The sequence below is a fragment of the Talpa europaea genome, assembly GCF_964194135.1.
Source record: "Talpa europaea genome assembly, chromosome: 5".
Taxonomy (NCBI): Eukaryota; Metazoa; Chordata; class Mammalia; order Eulipotyphla; family Talpidae; genus Talpa; species Talpa europaea.
Window position 1 is genome coordinate 112,355,526 of NC_140071.1, and position 7,746 is coordinate 112,363,271.

Sequence of the window (7,746 nt, forward strand, 5' to 3'; positions counted from 1 at the left end):
CAGGGGAGGCCCCATTTTGCTTTTCTTGAATCTGGCCATTTTTCCATTGAGACATAAATCCAACTCCCTTTGAATCTAGATGGGTCTGTGACTCACTTGTGGTAGCAGCGATGCTCCATCACTTCTGAGTCCTCCCTCTTAGATGCTCAGAGCAGGCCTTCCCAAGACATGTCACTTTGGTATGTGTTACTTCAAATGGAGGTCAATGATAGCCCTTCAGTCTTACAGGAAATATTGTCCATTCCCTGAAATACCTAGAGGAATGAACATGGTGTGTGTGTGGGGGGTGAGTTCTTACTCAGAATTAGGGCTTTTACCAGAAATAACTTTTCTATCAGAGAAACCTCTATGGTGGCACAAACACTTACAGAACGTCTGGCTTTTGTCATGTGAGTTCCTCTCCTCTCCTTGAAGACCTAGGCCTCTATCCCATTCCGGAGCTGAGGATATAGACCCTCATTTTCCCTCCCTGACCTGGGAATCATCACTTCTATGTAGGTTCTCCATGAATATGTAATTAAATTTGCTTTTTTTTTCCTTCCTCCTATTAATCCACTTGATGTTTATTTGATTGCTTGCTCACCAGCCTGGGAACCCAGAGGAGTAGGGGGAATTTCCTCTCTTCCTTGACATCGTATCTTAAAGAGTTGATGCAGGGGCTGCCTTCAGAGCTGCAGTCTTTGCAGTGGAGTGCTGGACTGCTCTGAGGCTGCCATGTCATGAGGAAGCACAAATCAGCTCTTACAGAGAAACTGCAGGGAGTGGATCCCAGACTATAATGAAGAGAGAGATACCCAGCAAAGCTGCAGCTGCTCCAGCCCTTATACTGTTCCAGCGCCAATCAGACCAGAATCTCCCCACTGAACCCTCCCTCACAGTAACCAGGGGAGGTAATAAAGTGATTGTAGTTGACTTCGGTCCCTAAGCTTTGGAGTGATACATTACCCAGCAGCGGCTAATGGGCATGCCTTAATGTCTTATTCTCACAATCAAATTTCTTGACTTTTAAATTAACTGCTCCAGAATTTAATTTTCTTTAGAAAAGAGTGGGAAGCATGGGAGAAAAAAATGACTTGGTAACTTAGAAATGTGTACCTTGCAAATTTCCCGAGAGTCTGGTGGGTTTAGTATATCACCAAAAGCTGGCAGTATTGCTCTTCTTGGCATTTTGCCCTGTCATGATCCTTAATTTAGAATGTAAATGTGAAGGACGTGTTGTAGGATTTGAAAACACTGATCACATTAATGTTTTATATAAATCAGTAAATTCCCAGTCAGAGTCCATTTTTCTCTTTTTCCCCAAGTGTCTCCTAATTATGAAAAAATATGTCATCAGTTGCCTTGGACATAAACTTGTTAGTTATCACTGGTGCAGGAGACTTGCATTTTGAATGTTCCAACTTTTGAAAGCTTCTATTTTCAATCAGAAACTGGCACTAATTCTAGTGATTCTTACTTCATTTGTGATGGGGGTGGGAAGGCCAGGGTAGTGAATAATCCTCGGCCCTTGGCATCTCCCTAATAAGATGGCTCCTCTCGTTGTCAGCACTGATACAGCTCAGCTCAATTATGAAGGACCAGTTCCCTCAGTAGTTTCCTGGATTCCTTTGACACCTCTTTGTTTCAAATACTCCCTATCAGCCAGCAGCTTGTTTTCTATGGTGTCTTTGATTAAGGCCTTCTTCTATCAGGGCATTTGAATAAATAATCACCCCCCTCCCCTTTTGTTATCAGAGTTCTTAGTTGCTGCTTCTGGTCTCCAAGACAGCCTCCAGAATAATTGCCAGGGATTAAGATGCCTGTGAAATCCGCCCTTGTGTTACAAAATGCCTTGCAAGGGAATCCTTTGAAAACATTGACTTCTTTTCCTTTAGCCCTGAAACAGTAGTTACTAGGAAATAGTCATTTAGAACATGGCTATTAGTTAAGAATCTTTGCAGATAATAGCTAAGGGGCAACAAAGAAGCTAAGAAGAAAAGGCTTCATAATCCCTTATTTGTGACTCCCAAGTGGTAGCTGCTGAAAGTGACTTTTGCAAGCAGGCAGCTGCTTTTACCATTTACATTTAATCAGATAATCATAGGGTTGGGAGATCCCTTAATCCACCCTTCTTCCAGGACCTGGAAGGCTTTCTAAAGACTGTTCCAGATTTGTTACCTACACCTACTCTTGAAGAAGTCAAAACACATTGGGGAGAGGAGATATCTATTTCTTCTTGGAATAGAGGCAGAATTATATTATTTTTGGTCACCAATCTTCTTTTGTTCTTGGGGGATGTTAACCCTAGTCTTCAAATATGGTGTAAAGTTATTATTATCATCTTCGTTTTATGCCTGAGAAGACTAAGGTTCAAAGAGGTTAAATTACTGGTTATGAAGTAAGAGAACTAGGCTATAACAATGAACCATCCTTGTTTGCCAGGATGGGGGTGGGGATTAGGGGGCTGAGTTTCTGGGACATGGGACTTTCAGTGTTAAAGCCAGCAGAATTCTGGGAAAGTCACAAAAATTGATCATCCTAGGTTTGAACCAATTTGCAATGTCTCCAAAGTCTTTCCTTTAAACTGGTGCTACACTGTCCTTAGCCTGAAATCTGACTCTGGGACCAATGGGTCCTCTACTGCCAACACCATAAAGAAAGCAGAGTTTATTTCTTCTTGAGTTAGAAAACAAAGTCTCATTGTCAACTTTGGGGCACCAACCCAGGACACGGGGGGCCCTTCTGCAAGTTATGAATATGCTGTAAAGTCCAGTCCAGTACCTGACTCTCCATTGTGGTGAAAGCCGAATGCAAGAGCATGTTGTGCCACTGTTACAGAGTGTTAATTTCCTTAAAAAGGGGAGGTTCCTTGTTCCCTGCCACACCTAATGCTGGGTGGAGCTGAGCAGTGAGAAAGGGACTTGGAGAAGAAAACTGGGAGGAGCAGACACGTGAAGCAGACATGTGAAGGAAGGTGTGCTTGCTTCTTGGTTTTGGACTTGCACCAGGGACTTGGGGGACATGGAAGGAAACACATGGGATTGAGACATTTAGAAACACTTCATCCCAAACTTGCCTGGCCCCTTCTGCCCATTTCCTAGGGCTCCCCAACAGAAGGTGCCTTGGACTGTGCTTAGACCCAAAAGCAGACACACAGAGAGAAATTTAAAAAATGTTTATTTATAAGGGGAGTGAGGAGAACAGAGAGAGAGAGAGAAGATTAATTAGTCATATGTGTCCTACCAACAGCATCTTCTGAGTAGAGACCAGGGTGTAAGGTGTGACTTGAAAGGCAGGTGAGGCCCACCTGCCTTCAGTCTTTTAAGGTCAATATGGCCACTCAACTCCATTCCTAACTTCAGTAGTCCCCTCCCTCCCCTCAAGTTCATGATATGCTGGAAGTTGTACTCCTTAGCACCTTAGATCTGGCTGGCTTGGAGATGGGGGGGTATCCCATAAAGATATTAGGGATAAATTCTGTTCGCTGACTGGGAGTTTGCGCCTCACTATTCTCTAACATTTCCTTTCTTCCTTTTTCCTCAACTGCCCCATTACGGTCAAGGGTTTTCTCTTTTGGGATATTGTTCTAGATGCAGTGGAAGTCCAGGTGCTTATCAAACACAGTTACATGTTGAAGTATTTTTGCTGAAGCAGTGTCTTGGTTGTTTCAAAACACACACACACACACACACACACACACACTGCTAGCTGTTTCCTCTAGTTGCTAGATCCTCGGAGGCCTGGGAAGCCAGGTAATTGAGGGGAAGGAACAGGGAACCCGGCAGCCAGCAGCTACTTACCAATGGTATGGGAGCGAGCGGTTCACTAGAATGACGGTTGGGAAAGTGGTCCCTGTGCAACAAGGCTCCCTCTCAGCCTCAGTGTGGGGAGCCAATTTCTCCCTGTCTTCCTCCCAGTTGTTCTGGTCCCTCCATTCTACTCACTTGTTCCTGAATTTCTCCCTGGCATGGACAGAAGATTAAAACAGAAAAGACCTGGGAGAGATTATCTAATTTGACCTTCCTTCTTAGTCAGAAAGGCTCTGTCTTTTGCCAGGCATGGGAAGAGGTGAGCTTCCAAACTCACATCTCAAGTCCCCCTTGATGCCTCTGTGGTGAAGACAGAGAGGTAGGAAGGAAAAGGTCTGCAGTTTCTAATCAATACTCCTGTTCCTCCTGCTGATCCTATTTAGCCCAAGTAATTTTCAACCTTTTCTTTCTCCACTATTTCAAACTTTTTTTCAATTTTTTTTAAGATTTATTTATTTATTTATACAAGCACTGGGTACAGTCAGAAGTGCGGGAGGGTGAGAGAATTCACTAGAGCCAGAGCGGGGAGCAGAGCAGGCAGAAGGACCGAAGTACACTGCTGAGGGGAGCAGCGGGCGGCAGGAGAGGTCTGTGTGCCATGTGGGACCCTCGCTAGCAGCCGGGGATCGAACCGGCACTCCAGAGGCTGCAGGAAGCTTCACAGCCCAGCACTCAACTGCTGCGCCACCAGGGGAGGCCCTTTTTTCCGATGTTTTAAGTTTAAAGTTCTTTAAACTTTATATTTTTGGTAGCTCAGTCCTCCTTTCTTCTTCCTCTCTGTTGTCAAGTAAAATCACATATAGGGTCCTGTCTTTAATAGAAGAGCACATTGTGCCTGGGTTTGATGCCTCAGCAAGCAAATGATTTTGGTTTTCTTTACCCAAACTCCCTAGCTCCTTCTTTCTAAAAGCATAGGGTTCATCCCTGAACTTTCAGTAGTGGGAGTGGGGATTACACTCAGGTCAGGTGGCCCCAACTTGCAACAACTTCCCACCATGCCCAGGAGAAGCAGTTCTGAGGTGACCCTCCACCCTACCTCACTGGAGAATGTCGCCATGCTGCTTCTCCAGCAGTGCCTGGCAGCAACAGTGAGTCCTGATGCCAAGGGAGAGAAGCGAGGCACTCGTGGGTGAGGTTGCCTCTTCCCTCCCTCCTTCCACACACAGGGCAATGCTCCCCAGTACTGAGGGCCTTCCCCTCCTGAGGCCAGTATCATGAGTGGGATCCTGAGAGAAGACAATGCTTGTGACCTCCTGTTCCTTAGACTGAAGATGAAGCTAAATATAATAAGAAACTGCGGTTCTTAAGCCAAAGAGATAGGCTACCGGGACCACACCAGAAGAAAGAGCGGGCCACAGCATCCAGTCAACTGACTCAGGACTCCACAGGACAACAAATGGATTAGATAAGATGAGAGAATCCACCCTTGGAATGAATGAAATACCACAGTTCACCCGAAAGGGTGACTTAATCATTACTACGTATACAACACACACGACAGAAGCAGGGAGTTCTCTTCACCAGGGACCTTGTGAAACCCTCTTTCAGAAAGAGCCAAGGGAAACACCTTCAACCTAGAGCCATTGGCATCCTCCTCTGAGTCCAGGTTCTCTGTCGTCTGTGATCCTTTCCTGCTTCCCACACTCTTGCCCCACCAGTCTGGGTCAGAGGGCACTGTGGGAGTCAGAATGGCCACACCATCTGCAGAGAGTCCTTGGCGTCTCTGTTGGCAAGCTCACACCCCCTGGGCAGAACTTTCATCATGTCTTTACTCTGGCTACTCCTCCCAATTTACTTCTGTACAGATTTTGGCACTTGGGAGGTAGGTCGGTTTGTTTGTTCATTCATTCATTCATTCGTTCATTCATTCATTCGTTCATTCATTTCCATACAGATTTTGGCCCTTGGGAGGTTTATTTATTTATTTATTTATTTAGTCCTTGGGAGATGTAATCCTTCATGGTAAATTTGTTCTTTGCCTTGGATAGTTTTCGTGCCCCGCCCCCCCTCCCGCCCCAGAATGATATTTCTACCTTGTTCGGTAGCTTGGCTCCACATGCTCTGGTTTCATAAAGTGGCTCTCTGCACCTCAGTGAGCTCTGGCTTTTGGCAAGAAGAGTAGAGCTGCCTTCGCTGTCCGGGTAGCACTGCCTTCTGTGTATCTCCACCAAGTACCCGTTTGTTGTGGCCAGTGGGGGTTTCAGGTTTGACTATTTTTCCCCACCATGTGTGGGCTCCACAAAGAAAAATCTTTTCCACGATGGAAAAGATTTCTTCTTTGACTGGATAAAAGATTTTTTTTAATTGTGGTATATATAGTCAATGGAATATTACTAAGCATTAAAAAGATGAAATAGTGCCTTTTGGGACAAAACGGAGGCAATTAAGCTAAATTAAGAAAGTCAGACAATTACTATTCACTTGTGGGATACAAATAACCAAAGAAAACTAACTGGTGAAACACAACAAAATTAACTCTTTGAATCCAGTAGAGGGGGGAAGGGGAGAGGATAAAAGGGGGTGATGTGAAAGTGTATGGGAGCTTTGGTGGAGGATGAGTGAAACATGTGCACATGTCAAGGGGTGAAGCTGTATTCCCTAAATTATGTAGTTTTGTAAATGAATGGCTAATCAATAAAATTTGATTCTTAAAAAAATCCAACTTCTTATTGTAGCTAGTAGCTGTAGCTACTACTGATTGACTGGCATGATGCTGAGTGTCTTACATATATTATCTCTAATATTTACAATAAATCTGTGAGGGTAGCATCATTATTCCCATTTTATAGATGAAGAAACTGAGCCCGATAGAGTTACATTACCTGCTCTGGATAATAAAAGTGATAAGTGGCAGAGGTGGGAATTGAATCCAAGTCTGCCCAGGTTCTTTCTTTTCCACCATTCTAGCCATTCAACAGAAACTTACTGGGCAACTGCCATCTCTCAGACACAGTTCTTCCTGCATGGGGCTTAACATCTAACTCACCTCAAACTTCATCCAAATTCTGCTAATCTGTGACAAAGCATATCACAACATGGACCTAAAGCCTTCTGAGACCCACTATAAGGAAAAGATCTAGAATGACAAAGAGAAGGGAAATAATTACCAAACTGTGGGTATTAATTGGAAGTGCATTATCCACCGGGAGGAAAATACTATGTAAGAATTACTGTGTCAGCCATATGTTTCTATTTTATACATCCCAGGCAGTAGCTGGAGCTCTTAGGCAGAGACAGATGCAAACATGTGGATTACAGAACTCCCCTGAAATAGGACAGACAAGAGGAAGAGCCAGAAGATGTATCAACCCTGTTAGACTGTTTTGCAATCTTTTTTATAATGAGTTACAGTATTAAACTTGATGTTTCTAGGAAATTGACAGTATTATCAATGCCATATGACAAAGAAAAAAAAACAAGAAGCTTCTGGATTGAGTCATATTCCTTGGATATACAAAAAATCAGAGGCGATATGAAGATCTAGGATCTAAATTTATAGGAATAAAATCTTACAAAAGACCTGATACTTCTTTATCTTAGGGTTGCTGAAATAGCTGTAATTTTGCTGAGAACCAAAGCATGCTTTTCTTATTAAAAAAAAAAAAAAAGACAGAAATAGAGAACTGATATAGAACGCCCTGTTGACATGACTGAGCTGGTGCCCGAACACTAACATTATTTAGGTTATCATACTTGAAAGGCTTTTAAGTTTGGCAAAACTGTTGGTAGCACTTTCCTACTTCTTCTCAGAAGTTAATTGAATGCTGATTTTGCTCAGATGTAAGGGAAATTTGCCTTGGGAAATTTCCCTTGAGTTTGTGAGAGGAACCATTATCGGCCTGGTTAATTTCCTTTTGCAAATGATGAATTTAACCAATGTGGTGGTCTTTTAACCCAGTTGACAGCAAGGAGACATAACTGGAAGTCTACTGGTGGCTAATGGGTAGATTTTTTCCTC